The 18806-nt window shown below is 47.4% G+C and overlaps 1 protein-coding gene across 3 annotated transcripts in view; it reads right to left on the reverse strand.

The window, feature by feature from the left end:
* MPP1 (MAGUK p55 scaffold protein 1) overlaps window positions 1–18806 on the reverse strand; it is a 180244-nt gene that overhangs the window by 146470 nt on the left and 14968 nt on the right. The window lies entirely within an intron of this gene.

The following is an 18806-nucleotide window of genomic DNA, read 5'->3' on the forward strand; positions in this document are numbered from 1 at the left end:
GAAGTGTGAAACTGACCTGACAACTGGGTTTTACACACTAGAGGAAGTATGAAACTGACCTGACAACTGGGTTTTACACACTAAAGGAAGTGTGAAACTGACCTGACAACTGGGTTTTACACACTAGAGGAAGTGTGAACCTGACATGACAATGGGGCTTTACACACTAGAGGAAGTGTGAAACTGACCTGACAACTGGGTTTTACACACTAGAGGAAGTGTGAAACTGACCTAACAACTGGGTTTTACACACTAGAGGAAGTGTGAAACTGACCTGACAATGGGGCTTTACACACTAGAGGAAGTGTGAAACTGACCTGACAATGGGGCTTTACATACTTTACGAAGTGTGAAACTGACCTGGCAATGGGGCTTTACACACTAGAGGAAGTGTGAAACTGACCTGACAACTGGGTTTTACACACTAGAGGAAGTGTGAAACTGACCTAACAACAGGGTTTTACACACTAGAGGAAGTGTGAAACTGACCTTACAATGGAGCTTTACACACTAGAGGAAGTGTGAAACTGACCTGACAATGGGGCTTTACACACTAGAGCAAGTGTAAAACTGACCTGACGGTGGGTCTTTAAATACTTTAGGAAGCGTGAAACTGACCTGACAATGGGGCTTTACACACTAGTGGAAGTGTGAAACTGACCTGACAACTGGGTTTTACACACTAGAGGAAGTATGAAACTGACCTGACAACTGGGTTTTACACACTAGAGGATGAAACTGACCTGACAACTGGGTTTTACACACTAAAGGAAGTGTGAAACTGACCTGACAACTGTGTTTTACACACTAGAAGAAGTGTGAAACTGACCTAACAATGGGGCGGTACACACTAGAGGAAGTGTAAAACTGACCTGACGGTGGGTCTTTAAACACTTTAGGAAGTGTGAAACTGACCTGACAATGGGGCTTTACACACTAGAGGAAGTGTGAAACTGACCTGCCAATGGGGCTTTACATACTTTAGGAAGTGTAAAACTGACCTGCCAATGGGGCTTTACATACTTTAGGTAGGGTGAAACTGACCTGGCAATGGGGCTTTACACACTAGAGGAAGTGTGAAACTGACCTTACAACGGAGCTGTACACACTAGTGGAAGTGTGAAACTGACCTTACAACGGAGCTTTACACACTAGAGGAAGTGTAAAACTGACCTGACGGTGGGTCTTTAAATACTTAAGGAAGTGTGAAACTGACCTGCCAATGGGGCTTTACATACTTTAGGAAGTGTGAAACTGACCTGCCAATGGGGCTTTACATACTTTAGGTAGTGTGAAACTGACCTGACAACTGGGTTTTACACACTAGAGGAAGTATGAAACTGACCTGACAACTGGGTTTTACACACTAGAGGATGAAACTGACCTGACAACTGGGTTTTACACACTAAAGGAAGTGTGAAACTGACCTGACAACTGTGTTTTACACACTAGAAGAAGTGTGAAACTGACCTAACAATGGGGCGGTACACACTAGAGGAAGTGTAAAACTGACCTGACGGTGGGTCTTTAAACACTTTAGGAAGTGTGAAACTGACCTGACAATGGGGCTTTACACACTAGAGGAAGTGTGAAACTGACCTGCCAATGGGGCTTTACATACTTTAGGAAGTGTAAAACTGACCTGCCAATGGGGCTTTACATACTTTAGGTAGGGTGAAACTGACCTGGCAATGGGGCTTTACACACTAGAGGAAGTGTGAAACTGACCTTACAACGGAGCTGTACACACTAGTGGAAGTGTGAAACTGACCTTACAACGGGGCTTTACACACTAGAGGAAGTGTAAAACTGACCTGACGGTGGGTCTTTAAATACTTAAGGAAGTGTGAAACTGACCTGCCAATGGGGCTTTACATACTTTAGGAAGTGTGAAACTGACCTGCCAATGGGGCTTTACATACTTTAGGTAGTGTGAAACTGACCTGGCAATGGGGCTTTACACACTAGAGGAAGTGTGAAACTGACCTTACAACGGAGCTTTACACACTAGTGGAAGTGTGAAACTGACCTTACAACAGAGCTTTACACACTAGTGGAAGTGTTAAACTGACCTGACAACTGGGTTTTACACACTGGAGGAAGTATGAAACTGACCTGGCAACTAGGTTTTACACACTAGTGGAAGTGTGAAACTGACCTGACAACTGGGTTTTACACACTAGAGGAAGTATGAAACTGACCTGACAACTGGGTTTTACACACTAAAGGAAGTGTGAAACTGACCTGACAACTGGGTTTTACACACTAGAGGAAGTGTGAACCTGACATGACAATGGGGCTTTACACACTAGAGGAAGTGTGAAACTGACCTGACAACTGGGTTTTACACACTAGAGGAAGTGTGAAACTGACCTAACAACTGGGTTTTACACACTAGAGGAAGTGTGAAACTGACCTGACAATGGGGCTTTACACACTAGAGGAAGTGTGAAACTGACCTGACAATGGGGCTTTACATACTTTACGAAGTGTGAAACTGACCTGGCAATGGGGCTTTACACACTAGAGGAAGTGTGAAACTGACCTGACAACTGGGTTTTACACACTAGAGGAAGTGTGAAACTGACCTAACAACAGGGTTTTACACACTAGAGGAAGTGTGAAACTGACCTGACAATGGGGCTTTACACACCAGAGGAAGTGTGAAACTGACCCGACAATGGGACTTTACACACTAGAGGAAGTGTGAAACTGACCTGACCTCCCGCCAAAGTCCCCATCACTCAGGCTTGGCTTAAACATCTCACTGCACTCAACGTCCAACCTATCATCGTGGATTCAGCAAAATCTTTGGGCATAACCCTCGACTGCAATCTCAATGTGCAACATCATATCAGCAATGCAACAAAGGGATCTAATTTCCAAATCAATAGACTTCAAAGCTGAAATACAGGTAAGAACTGCAGTGCCTGCTCACACCGCAAAGAATCAACCTTCATCCCACTCAGAAAGGGGCATGGTATGTTTGTTATGCATCCACCAGATTGGAATAATTCCACTGTATATTTGGGATAAAGTGCCCGTTTTGTATACCGCAAGGATATTGAAAGGATTAAATAAGGCACTAGGCTGATGGAGAAGTTCATTTATAAAGTCATAGATCTATGTGAGGACGTGCTATATGCTTAAAATGTATGGCAGAGGGTATTTTATTCCTTATAATATATGGTCAAACCATCACCCTTCCCACAAACAGCTTAAATCCTAACATTCTTGCTCCTTCATATGAGATGGATAGCATGGTTGTAGACAAAAGATTAAAAGTGGAATTTGTAGTGCAAAATTAAACACACTAAAATGAAATTGGTAATTTGTTGCAAGAGCATATTAGAGTATAACACAAATCTGGATTTAAAAAGGATTGTGGTACAGAATCAGCAATATCTTTCAGAGAAATGCTATGTCCAAAAAAATAAGTTGCCATAAATCACTTCTTTCTGAAGGTCACTGGTCATTTCAGAAAAACAAATCAAAAGAACCAAAAGACAGTTCTTGTTTTCATTGTTTAAACTGCAGCTGTAATTATGCTCTGTGACCGGCCTTTCACCGGCTCTGACAGTAGGCATTGTGACATCACAAGTCAGTTATACTCCTTATTACAGCTCAGCATCATTTTCTTATTACAGGTAACTAGAGATGCCTCAACTCAACAGTGATAGGACATTTGATAGTTTTTTTCAATGGGACTGCGGGCGTCCATGTTTTATAATCTAATTATACGCTCACCCAGATCTGAATAATACCAGTCAACGACCTCTTTAATCTCCCACCCGGAGTCGCATAATACAACTGTCTAATCTCATTACACTCAGCCCCAGAGCTGAATAATGGGTCTCTGTAATCGCATTATACGCACACCAAATGTGAGTAATACATCAGCCCCGTGCCTTATTCTTACACCTGCATTTGAATAATACCTCTGCATAATCTCATTATACTCCCAACTGATGCAGAATATTACCTCTGCTTATACTCTCATTATATTCACTTGCAAAGATCAATGAAACCTCTGTAAAATGTCATTATACCCACAAACAGCTGGATAATACCTCTGTCTAATCTCATAGTGCCCGATTCACAGAATGAATTTAGACTCAATCCTAAACTTACTACTATTTTGGTATTCACAGAATGCACTTACTACTTTTGGCATTCACAGAATGAATTTACTACTTTTGGCATTCACAGAATGAATTTACTACTTTTGGTATTCACAGAAGTTAGGATTTTGTCTTAAGTCTATCTTAAGTCTGTTTTAAGACAAACTTAAGACAAACTTAAGACAAACTTAAGACAAAATCCTAACTTCTGTGAATACCAAAAGTAGTAAATTCATTCTGTGAATGCCAAAATAGTAGTAAGTTTAGGATTGAGTCTTAAATTCATTCTGCGAATCGGGCCCACAATACTCTCACCGGATGCAGAATATTACATCTGTTAATACTCTTTTTATACTCACATGAAAAGATTAATAAAACCTCTGTATAATCTCATTATACCCACAAACAGCTGAATAATGCCTCTGCATAATCTCGTTATACTCCCACCTAATACAGAATACCTCTGTTAATAGTGTCTCTATGTAAAATGTAATTGTACCCACCGAGAGCTGAATAATTCCACTGTACAATCTCATTATGCTCACACTTGAAGCAGTAGGATGTATGACGTTACAACGCATACTTTTACATCGCGTGCCTTTACAACGAGGTATTTACAACGAATACCATTACAACGCATAGTGCTTTTAGGCGCTGGATAGTGAATTGTTTAATTTACTATTCCAACTCCAGTCCCCGTGGATAGTAGGGAAGGTGTTGGATAGTACATTAAACCCATTCCCTATCCTAGAGCGCACCCCAGAGCAATGCGTTGTAATGGTTTACGTTGTAAAGTTGCGTTGTAAAGGCACTGCGTGGTAAAAGTTGCATTGTAAAGGTTGTTTACCGAAGCAGTATACTACCTCTGCTAATACTCCCATTATACTCACATGCGGAAATTAGTACCGCCTCTGCATAATCTCATTACACCCACACCAGAGCTAATGAATAGCGCTTTATACCTCTGTGTGACCTCATCATAGCCACGCCCACAGCTGAATATAATATGATCGTATTATACTCAGACCTGGAGCAGTATAATACGTATTATTTCATTATATGGCCAGCTGGAGATAGAAATAACTGGTTGAACCCAAACCAGAGCTAACAATACTTCTGTGTAATCGCTTCATAGGTGCACCCGGTGCAGAATAATACCCCAGAATAATCTTCTTAAATGCACCGCCAGCGCTGAATAAAATTGATCAATAATCCCATTCTATAGACATACATGGAACTGAGTAAAAATCTCTTTATAGTTAGATTATATGCACATTCGACCAGGCCTCATAACCAGTGTAATGTCATTATATACCTTCCTGAGCCACCGAAAAGTCCCTGGAATCCTGCAATATACACTCCTGCATTCAAATTGCTGTTATCAACTTGAACGCATGCGCACCTGATGCTGGATAAGAGACCAGTTACTTATCTATTTATGTAGAAAATGAGTGTGAGCGCACACTGCTTCACCTCCCAGCAGGGTCGCCCCTAAGCATCATGGTAGATGCAGTCCGACAAGCGAGTACACTTGCAAAGTCTTTAGAGTGTTTCACCAGGTGGGTGCAGATTAGTGCTGGCCATCTCTGGACACGTGTTTCTAGATTATTATCTGTCATCAGCAGAGATTAGGCATACCTATTGGATTTACTTATCTATTTATGGTTTTGCTGCTTGAAACTCAGCTAGATTCACATGCTTTGCACAATTCCGCCTTCTAGTGGTTGGGTCTGGAAGTTTCTCTGTTGAAAAGTTTTTGGACTGAGTGGGCGTGGACTGGGCGGACCCCATGCATGATGTCCACCGGGTCTCATTTCTCCAGTTGAAAAGTGATTGAGGCCTCTTCTAGTTTATGGGGTTGGGGTCCTGGCTGTGGTGGTCTTTGTAACATTTTTTTCAAAAGAAAATAAAGAGCAACCTATGTTCTTCCTTTGAGGAGAAGAAAACAATAGGGGCAGTAAAATAAAACCAATATTTGTTTCTCTGAACCCATGTTGGGAAGTATTGCTTACTAATCACAGTGTGTGAGAAGACAGACTCACTAATCACAGTGTGTGAGAAGACATACTCAATAATCACGTTGTGTGACAAGACAGACTCACTAATCATGGTGTGTGAGAAGAGAGACTCACTTACCACGGTGTGTGAGAAGACAGACTTAATAATCACAATATGTGAGAAGACAGATTCACTAATCATGGTGTGTGAGAAGACAGACTCACTTACCACTGTGTGTGAGAAGATAAACTTAATAATCAGTGTGTGAGAAGACAGACTCAATCATGGTGTGTGAGAAGACAGACTCACTAACCACTGTGTGTGAGAAGACAGACTCACTAATCACGGTGTGTGACAAGACAGACTCACTAACCATGGTGTGTGAGAAGACAGACCAATAATCGCAATATGTGCGAAGACAGACTCAATCATGTTGTGTGACAAGTCAGACTCACTAATCACAGTGTGTGAGAAGACAAATTCAATAATCACGGTGTGTGAGACAACAGACTCACTAATCACGGTGTGTGAGACGACACACTGAATAATCACAGTGTGTGACAAGACAGACTCTAATCACAGTGTGTGAGAAAACAGACCAATAATCACAGTGTGTGAGAAGACAGACTCACTAATCACGGTGTGTGAGAAGACAGACTCCCTAATCATGGTGTGTGAGAAGACAGACTCCCTAATCACAATGTGTGAGAAGACAGACTCAATCACATTGTGTGACAAGACATACTCACTAATCACGGTGTGTGAGAAGACAAATTCAATGATCACAGTGTGTGAGATGACACACTCACTAATCACAGTGTGCAAGTAGACAGACTCCCTAATTGTGGTGTGTGAGTAGACAGACTTACTAATCATGGTGTGTAAGAAGACAGACTCCCTAAATATGGTGTATGAGAAGACAGACTCACTAATCACTGTGTGTGAGAAGACAGACTCACTAATTAGAGTGTGTGAGAAGACATACTCACTAATCACAGTGTGCGAGTAGACAGACTCCCTAATTGTGGTGCGTAAGAAGACGGACTCCCGAATTGTGGTGTATGAGAAGACAGACTCACTTATCACGGTGTGTGAGAAGACAGACTCACTAATCATGGTGTGTGAGACGACAGACTCACTAATCACAGTGTGTGAGAAGACAGACTCACTAATCACAATGTGTGAGAAGACAGATTCACTAACCACTATGCGTGAGAAGACAGACTCACTAACCACGGTGTGTGAGAAGGCAGACTCACTAATCACAGTGTGTGATAAGGCAGACTTAATAATCAGTGTGTGAGAAGACAGACTCACTAACCACTGTGCGTGAGAAGACAGACTCACTAATCACAATGTGTGCGAAGACAGACTCACTAATCACGGTGCGTGAGAAGACAGACTCACTAACCACAGTGTGTGAGAAGACTGACTCACTAATCACAGTGTGTGAGAAGGCAGACTTAATAATCACGGTGAGTGAGAAGACAGACTCACTAATTGTGTGTGAGAAGAAAGACTCACTAATCACAATATCTGAGAAGACAGACTCACTGACCACTGTGCGTGAGAAGATAGACTCACTAATCACGGTGTGTGAGAAGACAAATTCAATAACCGCGGTGTGAGAGATGACAGAATCACTAATCACGGTGTGTGAGATGACACACTCAATAATCACAGTGTGTGAGAAGACAGACTCACTAATCACAATGTGTGAGAAGACAGACTCAATAATCACATTGTATGACAAGTCAGACTCACTAATCACGGTGTGTGAGAAGACAAATTGAATAATCACGGTGTGTGAGACGACAGACTCACTAATCACAGTGTGTGAGAAGACACACTGAATTATCACAGTGTGTGACAAGACAGACTGACTAATCACAATGTGTGAGACAACAGTCTCACTAATCATGGTGTGTAAGAAGACAGACTCCCTAATTGTGGTGTGTGACAAGACATACTCACGAATCACGGTCTGTGAGAAGACAAATTCAATAATCACGGTGTGTGACGACAGACTCACTAATCACGGTGTATGAGAAGACAGACTTAATAATTACAGTGTGTGTGTAGACAGACTCACTAATGATTGTGTGTAAGAAGGCAGACTCCCTAATTGTGGTTTATGAGAATCCAGACTCACTATTCACAATATGTGAGAAGACAGACTCACTAATCATGGTGTGAGAGAAGACAGACTCCCTAATCATGGTGTGTGAGAAGACAGACTCCCTAATTGTGGTGTGTGAGAAGACAGACTCACTAATAATGGTGTGTGAGAAGACACACTCAATAATCACAGTGTGTGACAAGACAGACTTACTAATCACAGTGTGTGAGAAGACAGACTCACTAATCACGGTGTGTGAGAATACAGACTCAGTAATCACAATATGTGAGAAGACAGACAACTCACTAATCATGGTGTGTGAGAAGGCAGACTCACTAATCACAATGAGCAACAAAGTGAGAGGAGGCAGGAGGGATGAGCTAAGCAGCAAAGCAGGAGGGGCGGGAGAAACAAGGCATGCGCGAAAGGGAAGGGAGTTGGGAGGGACGGGGCAAGCAACAAAGGGGGAGAGTGCAGAGAAGGCCAGAGGCAAGCAACAAAGCTTGAAAGTGTTGAGATGGACAAGGGCAAGTTAGAAAGTGGACGAGGGGTGAGAGGGATGGGGCAAGCAAAAACACAGGAGGGGGCAGAAGTGGCAGTGCGAGCAACAACGCTGCAGGGAGCGGGAGCGACTGGGAAAGCAACAACGGGGCAAGCGGCAACACATGAAGGGTGGAGGCGAGGAAAAGAAACAAGCATTGGCATAGCCAATAGATCTCGCCTTTGGGACCTTATAAGTGTTTAGCCATGCAACAGTTGATGTTGTTGCACCAAGGATATTGTGCTGCATACCTAAATACTTATAAGGTCCCAAAAGCGAGACCTATTGGCTAAGCCAATGCTTGTTCTCTATTTATTCCAGCAGAGGCTAGTATCGTGTGGCAGATATTCCTCGATTACTCGTAATTCCTCCAGGCTCACTAGGAAGGCCTTTGTAACATCCACAGAACAAAAAAAACATCCTTTGTGTTCTAATGTTGCCATGTTATTTGATTGGATGTTTTCTACAGCACATAACAAACCAAATTTTCTTCAGGCTCCTTAAACAATACTAGTTGCTTCAAAGGCATCTTTTTAAACAAAAAAAAAATGAAATGCTGATTCAGTTTGACTGCGGCAATCCGAAAACCTACCAAGTTGTGTGGAGTAAAAAAAAAGCCTAACCTCTCTTTATTTTTCTGCTGAGGTAAAGGTCTCAGGGTATCGGTTTTGCACCTTACACCATCCTCTTGTTTGTTTGCTGACTAATTTCTTTTTCTATTTATTTACTATTGTAGCAATCGTGGCAGGCTGCGCTTCAGCTGAATATGTGTAAAGGAAAGGGATGCATGCCGTGATTTATGAAAGTACATCAACGGAAAACAATGCACCTTCTGCTCGCCTTTGTTTTTTCTATTTATTGACTTTTGAAGCAATGACGGCCTGCCGCACTTTGGCTTTAGATATTTAAAGCTAAAGGGCGGCGAGACGCCATTGCCACAAATGTCACTAAATACAAAATAAAAGTTGTGCACCAGCCATATTTATTTTTTACTTATTTACTAATAGGCAGCATTGTTGCGTCATGTTAAAAACTCATTTTGTGCTTTGGTCACATCAGGTTTCTGGCGCAAAACGAATTTGCTGAACGTTGTTGTCATGCAAGCTCCCAAGGTAAAGATAGGAAAGTAGACCTTATTTGGGTATGCCATGGTGAGTGTTAGGAAATCTCAGGCTCACATGCTCCACAACTTTACTGACCAAGCTACGCCCGCTTGGATGTGAAGGCGGCAGTAGGGCTCTGAAGTTGAAGCAATGGAAGGGAGGAGGGGAGCCTGAGATTTGGAGCAGGGTCAACTTTGAGTGGAGGATTGTCTGGATCTATAAGGTGTAAGCCTGAAGCCATGGGAGCCGGTTGAGTTCAGGACACAAAAACACCACTATGTGAACCCCCCCGCTCTGGGAACAAACAAACAAACAAACAAACAAACACACAACACACACACACACACACACACACACACACACACACACACCTTAAGCAGATGTCAGAGTGAAATTTAAAAAAGCCTAGCAACCTGCATCGCTGAGGGCGGAAGAGTGGGAATAACATTCACCTCTGCCTAAACAAGCACCACACTCTTTATTCCCATTCAATCGCCTGGCTTCAGCCAGGACACAGGGAGTCAACTTAACGAGAGAGCTACAAGAGAGATGAGCCCCAAATCAATTCGAGTGAACAACGGCACAGTCAGTATTGACAACTGTGGTTAGAGCGGTGCTTGGGAAAAGATTGACAAGTGGCGCTAGTCGCGTCATGCGGAAGACGTTTATCTGTTTCCTTTAAGTCTGCAGGCTGGTTGATTGTGACACGCAAGGAAAATCACTCCGTGAGCAGTTCTGGAACATGCTTACAGATGTAGGCTACAATATGTAGCGTAAGAATTCCCTGCCTTGCACGCACGGTGCACGCGCGGTGCTACTACGTTTCAGTCTTTGAACATCTAAGCCGAAGTGGGAGATAAGTGTGCGTCCGCTATGAATACAAAGCTTGCCGTGCTGCACTTTATAAAAACATATACATTTTAAAAGAAAAGCATTTTGGTAGTGCGCGATAATAAAGTTGCCAGGCCGCCGTATGCGCTTTATAAAACAAGCTTTACCCATTGCCAAAGCAAAATGAAAACAACATAGTGTTTACTGAGTAAATGAAGGAGACAGTATAAGGCTGCAAGTAAAAGATCTAGTCCTGGTGGGCGGTCACAAAAGAAAACAGGGCGGTAACAAGGAAGGACTAAGAATCTTCACTATCAATCGAAAGCCAGCGTTTACCATGGACGATGACACCAGCCAATGGAAAATATGGGCGGGGCTTCCACACCACTTCTAAAAAATACCCTAATACAGCATGCTCCCACAGAGCGTGCAGCGCACGTGCTGCAACGCTAAGCGAGACCTAAAAAATACATTTCTGCACCCAAAGAAACAGGCCATTAATAGTTTCCTGGGTATGGCTATAAACAAACTCATTTTATATAACAAGAGTGAGGAAGTGAACAGACGAGGGGATTTCCTGGTGGCCTGGAACATTGAAAGCCTACACGAATTACTCTTTCCTGCATCTAAAGCAGAGGCATTCTGAGGGGGGGGGGCAGTGTTCTCAGAAATAACCAGTAGTTTAATGTGATAAATATTGTTTAAGGATCTTCTGAAACCCTACACCGACCCTCTGCATCTCAAACAGTGTACTCCATTTCCCAAGGGGAAAGGAGATGACACTGCGGTTTTAGGGTTTTTAAAGGGAAAACAACGAAAATCTGCAACAAAACAAAGAAAAGAAGGCAGCGTGCGAGCGACGTGCAATCCAGACATTCTTTCAAGCAGATTCATGTTTCATTTCCATTGGTGCTTCTTCTGAAAACAAGCCCTCAGTTCTTAATGCAAATAACAAACACACCCGAGGCCTTTCTTACCAGAAGCAGGGGAGGCGGTGACCCCGCTGTGGGGTCAGTGTGTCTTTGGCGAGGACACCTCGTGCTGTCTGAGAGGCTCGGCCTCAAAACAAGTGAAAGCTGAAAACAGGAGAGGCGGCGGGGGGGGGGGGGGGGAGGGGGGGTGAACTTTTGGAAAGTCAGTGGGGAGTGAGTTACCAGAGTCACATCTGGAAAGAACCAGCATCTGAGCTCAGGTATTCCAATGCAGTCCTGGGATAGACTGCCTGACACTCTACAGGGGCCTGAGCGGGCAGTCAGCTACCCTGGTGTTTGCCAAGGGTTGTTTTTGTAGATTGAGGATGAGACACCGGGTTTGATGCCATCGGTGACAGCTGGAGTGCAGTCCAAGAGAGTCCACCATTCACTCATGAGAGAGGAGGTCAGCTCGTTTCTGGGCTGAGATCACACTGGGTTTCAGTGAGGATGTGACGTTATCCTTGAACTTATACAGGATGTCAGAGAGCAGAGACGTCACTTGGGGTCTGGGCCTTGAGATAGCTCTTGTGTGCTCCCTGCTCACTGATGACACACAGTGCTTAATTTGTAATAAAAAAACAAGTATAATGGTTGTTGTCAGGAGGCCGCTGCCTCTTGCACCACCCACTGCCGCTGTCAGCACAACCAATGACAGTACCACAGTACCAACACAACTTCGAACTCCTACAAGTGTGACAGTTCGGACTATTCAGGCCCCAAAGCTATAAGAGTGGAATGGGCGGCAGGTATTAGTCATTTTTAATGCATATCTATACCACAATCTATACTACTATTGTTGGACTTGGGCCTTCTGGCAGGGTCACCCCTGAACTTTTTGCCTTGAAATTATAGTGATTTCTGGTCTTTGCGCACTTTGACACTGTGGCGCAGTGTAAAGTGCGTGCTCTCCCTGAGTGCGTGTGTGAGATTGGCCTGCCCTCCCATAGGAATGCATGGGGAATGTCTGTGTCCATGGTAGTTCCTGGTGCGTGAGGTGTGCATGGTCAAGTTTGGTATGTGTGAACTCGGGGGAGTGAATGCTGCGAGATGGTGTATGCAGCATGTATGTGTCTAGTAGGGAAGCGCCATTTCTAGACATGGCTGTACGTGTGCTGTGAGGGTGCTGGCGTGTGATTGGCTGGAGCTGGCTGGGATGCCAGGCTCCAGGAAGTCTGTGTGGGTCTGCCCCGGTGGTGAGTGGGAGATTAGCATGAGTGATGTGTGGGAGGAGTGTACCTGTGTCCTGGATGGGCTGGGTTTTCCCCACACAATGCTGGCTCCGCCCCCCTGTGGTGTGACTGATGACCCTAGCCTCCCCAGTGAATGAAATGGGTGGTTGGGCCATCAAGAGTGCTCCAGAACCAGCTGCGACTGGTTTTCCCCCCACCCTGCACCTTGAAACAAAGGGTTGCTCTGTATAAAAGAGGGGCTGTGACCCCATGAAGGGGTTCTTGTTTGCTGCTTGAATCTGCCAGGGGCGTGCTGCTGCTTGGGCTCAGGGATGGCTTGCCTCCCTGAGCCCTGCCCAGCCCTTGGCTTGCTGATGGACCCCTGAAGGACTTGCTGTTGCCCTAGCGCCTGGGAGCGCTTGTTCTTTGCCTCAAGCGCCTGGAAGTGCTTGATTTCCCCTGTAGCGCTTGGGAGCGCTGTATTCATTTGCCTAGCGCTTGGGAGCGCTTTTTGGACCTCAGCCGGTGTCAACCCGGCATGTGCCCGCTTAATTTGCCGACTTTTGAAGTCCTTTTGCGAGTGCCCACCTCGCCAGGGACCTGCCCGCCATCGCGAGAGCCCACCTCGCATCTGCGCTGCTGGATGACCGATTTAAAGTCACCGGAGCCCACCCGGTAGGGTTGCCGCTTTGTTTAATTATTTAAATCAAGAGGGTGCCCACCCCTCGTTTATGCCCCCAGTTTTCACCGCCGCGGCCCGAGCGCCGCAAAACAGGAAGTCAGGCACGACGGTGCCTGATGCGGGGCGGGACTTCCGGTTTCCCGGAGGAAGTCCCGCCCACCGCCGCGCTGTGATTGGCCAGCGCTGCCACCGGGAAAAATGGAGGAAGAATGCCGGCCGAATCCCTGTGGCCCGGGGCTCCCAGGAGTGAGGGAGAGCCCCGGGGCCGCTCCGGAAAGCAAGGAGGGAAGCGGCAGGCGGGGCTCCGTGGCCGAGGAGAGCCCCGCAGCCCGAGAAGAGGAGCAGCGCGAAACCCGCCAGGAGCCCCCGCCAGAGTAGCCCGGTAAGTGAGAAGGGCTAGGGGAGGCTCCGTGTGGCAGGGTGTCACGGGCTGGAGCCCTGGGAGGCTCACGAGGGCATTCCTGAAGGGGTAGAGTGGCCCCAGAAGGCAGTGGGTCGCTCCCCCAGCGGACATTGTTTCCAAGTCCCCGGGCATGTTAGCAGAGCCGTGAGGGGCTCCAACGATGGCTTTGGGAGATGATGGAGCCCACGAGGCTCCCAGGGGGCATTATTGTATTTGTGGAGCCCCGAGGTACTGAGGGGCCACATGCTGATTTTCAGAGCCTAGAGGGCTCCAACGATGGGGACAGTTATTTCTAAGGAGCCAGAGCGCTCCCATGCACACCATTATTTCCAGAGCCAGATGGCTCCCAGGTGTGGCACATGTTGTTTCAGGGCTACTGAGAGCCCATGCCCCATTTAAATGATTCCCAGCTGCCCAGCAAGTAGTGGGCAGCTGCACCGTGTAGGTCTTTCTTTTCTAGGGACATGTACTTTGGACTTTAGGAGTGAGGCGCACTCCTTCATCCCTGGCCTTCCCCCAGCTGCGCAGCACTTAGTGCCAGCTACAGCGTTTAGGCCCCCTGTTCTGTCCCTCAGCTGCCCAGCAAGTAGTGGGCAGCTGCTACGTTTAGGTCTTGGCGCAGTGGCGCAACCTGGACTTTGTGAGTTCTGCGCTAAAGGTGATTTATGCGCTAACTGAGGCTTAGATGCTGTTGTGATCTGTGTCCTATTGCTCTTGGGTGTTAGGAAATGTACAATGTGTAGTATGTTTTGCGCACCCTGTGTTCTGCACCTCTGGATGTGTTGTTGATACATTATGTGCCCTGTTCCTTACACCGCTGAACGTGTGTTGATGCGTCATGTGTTTTGTCCCCAGGTCTATGCCCCTACTTGTATTGTGATACTGAGGTGGTTGTTCTTGCTAGTGCAGGTGGTGCTAGTAAGGTCCTGGTTCCCCTGCGTGACCTGTTCCTAGGGTGGTTAGGATTGCGTAGGGGGGACTTACCAGTTACCAGTGGGTACTGGTTGTGTGCTTTATGTCCTATTTGGTGTTACAGTGATGTGCTGTTATGTACTAAGTGATATTCCAAGGGCGTGATACTGAGCTTGCCCCCTGACCAGAGTCCCAGGACCAGTGGACTCTATGGTGCCTTCCCTGCCAAATTGCTGGGACTTGTCTGATCTCCCTTGGCCCCTGGGGCCTCGCTGAAGTGTGCCTCGCTCGTTCCCCTCGGCAGCTCGTGCCGGCAGCCCGTCCAAGCCTCGAGCAGCGCCGCTCTCCCCTGAGCCACGCCGCTTCGCTGGGTCGCCCGCATCCTGCCTTCCCCTCCTCTTCTGAGCCGCACACATTGGTCGCCCCAGAGAAACGCTTGTACCGTGCCGGCAGCCCGTCCAAGCCTCGAGCAGCGCCGCTCTCCCCTGAGCCGCGCCGCTTCGCTGGGTCGCCCGCTCAAGCTTACTAAGGAGGTCACTCGCATTATCCTGTGCAACCAGGACGGAAGGTACTGTCTGATAGGCTATGTTCTAAGTTCTAGGCCTACAAGTATTGTATTGTTACTTCTAAAAGTGCTGATTCCTGACAGTGGTCCAGGTGGCCCTGTCTTGTAAATAATCCCTTGTAAATTCTGCCCGTGCCTCTGGCACATTGTAAAGTGTGTGTTTTATCTAATGTGTTTTGGTGTAATACAAAGGCTATTTTTATATACCCTTGTGTGGAGTTTCCTTTGTGGTGGGCCTTTGGGTGTTGTTGCTGGGGTGCGTGCGCAAATACTTAACTTACATCGCCTCCAAGTTTAGCCTTGCTGCTTGCGCCACGTTACCTAGAGGGTGAGTAGGGGTTATCTTGGCGTGTAACTCCCTTGCCCTGACTTGGGAGTGGTGGTCTCTGACTGACTTTGGCGAAAGCCCTGGCCAGCCGGGGATCCCATTTCCAACATTGGTGGCAGCGGTGGGATAAGGATTTGTGTTTGCCTTGTACCTTAGTAGCAGCTGGCTGCACCACAAAACTCTGCATTTTAGATAAAAACATTTTGGGGATTATTGTATGGAGTTTGCTAAAAATGTCATTTCTGTGGAAATGTGTTTCTCGTGCACTTTGAGTTAGGTGTCCCTAGCTCGGGAGGGTAGATCATCCCCCTAAGTGCAGTGTGTTTTCTGGATTCACCAGAAGGGTGGGATCCAGTGGTGGCAGCATGAGTGTGTCCCGTGCATGTGTCTCCCGTCCCTGCCCTGGAGTAATGGTACCTGTGTCAAGTGTGGTCAGGTTGAGAAGTCAGGGGTGGTAGAAACGGCCTTACCAGTCTGGGGAGGGGTGTGTGTGGATGAATGGTGTGTGGCACTGGATGTGTTTGTGAGTTCTCTGGATGGGGAGCTTGCTGAATGCTAGTTTTGTTCAGATACCTAAGTCCTGTGTGTTGAACTTTTCCCAAGAACGTCTGCAGATAGTGGAGCCTGCTTTTTGATTTCTGTGGTCTGTTGAGAGACAGAATTTTGGAGTTGGTAATGTTCTGGGAGGAGAGAGGCATAGGGGATGGAGTGATTCCAAAAGGAGTGTCTGAGGTGTCTTCCAGCCCAGCGTGGTGGAAGAGGTTCAGTGTAGCCCAGCTAGGTCTCGGTGTAGGGGCTCACGTCCTGTCTCAAGAGGAGAAGGAGTGGGTGGGACTGCATGTCTCCAGGTGCCCGAAACCCAGTGTCAGGGCCTGGAGTGTTTCTGAAGGGAACATCAGGTCGGGGGCCTAGGCTGTACCAATAGGTCATTTGAGGAGGATCTTCCAGAGTGTCTGGAGAACGTGGAACCTCTGTAACCAGGGTTCCAGTAGTTCTGGTGTCTGGCAGTACCGCTCCAGTTGGGAGGGTGCAGAAGGCCAGATGGAGGGGTGCGAGGGGGATAGGTTCCCCAGTGGAAGAGCCAGTGGGTCAGGGGCCAGCCAGAAGGGTTGTGTCGCCAGTGAGTGACCATGGTGATGCCACTTCTGTCCTGAGTATCAGGCAGACTTGTACACGACACATTAGTTATGTGTCACCCTCAAGGAAGTCCTGGTGCGCCAGGCATCTGACCAAAGGGTACGTCCCTCGGTTGGGGAGCCAGTAGCCGGTGTTTCCGGATCTGGACGTAAGGACAACTGTATGTAGTGTCCTGAAGTTACAAGAGGGAACTCCTGCCTGAAGAGAAGGAACCAGGTAAGCTGTATGGGGTATTGACCTGCAGTGGTTGCCTTGCTGCTGAAGGAGGAGAGAAAGTCTTAGATTTTTGTTTTCAACTTGTAGAAGTCCTGGTGCGCCAGGCATCTAACCAAAGGGTAGCGTCCCTAGGTTAGGGAGCCAGGTTCAGGTGTTGCCTGACCTGGACGGCAGGGCGACTGTAGCCAGTGTCCTGGCCGGTTTGTCTTCTAGGGGTACCCCTGTGAACACAGGTGGGGCTCATCTTAAGTGAAGAGACCCTGTGTTTCCCAGAAGGGGTGGTACAGGCCCAGCAGGGATCTTTAGGGTTCCTGGCTGAGTGTTGTGGTACTACCCTGAGAGCAGGTGGGGCCTACCTTAAGTGGAGGGACCCTGTTCTACAGTGGGAGGGTGCAGAACTCTGGAAGGGGGTCAGAGGGAGTCTGACCCCGGTGCATCCGGTGAATTTGGATCCCAGGTGGGAGATTTGTGTTCTGGAGGGTGCTTCAGAAGTAGAGGTAGGGTGGGGCATTCTTGCCCGTGACCTCTGGTCAGCCTGAGGGTGCGGACCCTAGGTTGAAGGATCAGTGGTAGTTTGGAACTACGCTGAGAAAGGGAGTGGAGAATGGCTATTGTAGGCCAGGGGTTACTACCCCCCACTCTGTGTATTGGCAAGGACCAGTGGTATCTAGGTGGCCTAGGGCCTGGTCCTAGCCGTGGACAGCTAAGGAGTACCAGTGGGGTAGCCTAGTTGGGCCTGTTTTTTAAGGATGTGCTTGTCTTATGGATTAACTTGGCATAGAACCGGAGGGTGTCCCTGCAGTGCGGGCCCGCGTCCGTGTTCTATCGCCCCAAGCAGGGAAGTCCATCACGGTGGTGATTGGTCTCCCCTGCGTTTTGGCTGGAAGGGGGTTGTGTTGGACTTGGGCCTTCTGGCAGGGTCACCCCTGAACTTTTTGCCTTGAAATTATAGTGATTTCTGGTCTTTGCGCACTTTGACACTGTGGCGCAGTGTAAAGTGCGTGCTCTCCCTGAGTGCGTGTGTGAGATTGGCCTGCCCTCCCATAGGAATGCATGGGGAATGTCTGTGTCCCTGGTAGTTCCTGGTGCGTGAGGTGTGCATGGTCAAGTTTGGTATGTGTGAACTCGGGGGAGTGAATGCTGCGAGATGGTGTATGCAGCATGTATGTGTCTAGTAGGGAAGCGCCATTTCTAGACATGGCTGTACGTGTGCTGTGAGGGTGCTGGCGTGTGATTGGCTGGAGCTGGCTGGGATGCCAGGCTCCAGGAAGTCTGTGTGGGTCTGCCCCGGTGGTGAGTGGGAGATTAGCATGAGTGATGTGTGGGAGGAGTGTACCTGTGTCCTGGATGGGCTGGGTTTTCCCCACACAATGCTGGCTCCGCCCCCCTGTGGTGTGACTGATGACCCTAGCCTCCCCAGTGAATGAAATGGGTGGTTGGGCCATCAAGAGTGCTCCAGAACCAGCTGCGACTGGTTTTCCCCCCACCCTGCACCTTGAAACAAAGGGTTGCTCTGTATAAAAGAGGGGCTGTGACCCCATGAAGGGGTTCTTGTTTGCTGCTTGAATCTGCCAGGGGCGTGCTGCTGCTTGGGCTCAGGGATGGCTTGCCTCCCTGAGCCCTGCCCAGCCCTTGGCTTGCTGATGGACCCCTGAAGGACTTGCTGTTGCCCTAGCGCCTGGGAGCGCTTGTTCTTTGCCTCAAGCG

Source organism: Lissotriton helveticus, chromosome 10 (genome assembly GCF_964261635.1).
Source record: "Lissotriton helveticus chromosome 10, aLisHel1.1, whole genome shotgun sequence".
NCBI classification, from domain to species: Eukaryota; Metazoa; Chordata; class Amphibia; order Caudata; family Salamandridae; genus Lissotriton; species Lissotriton helveticus.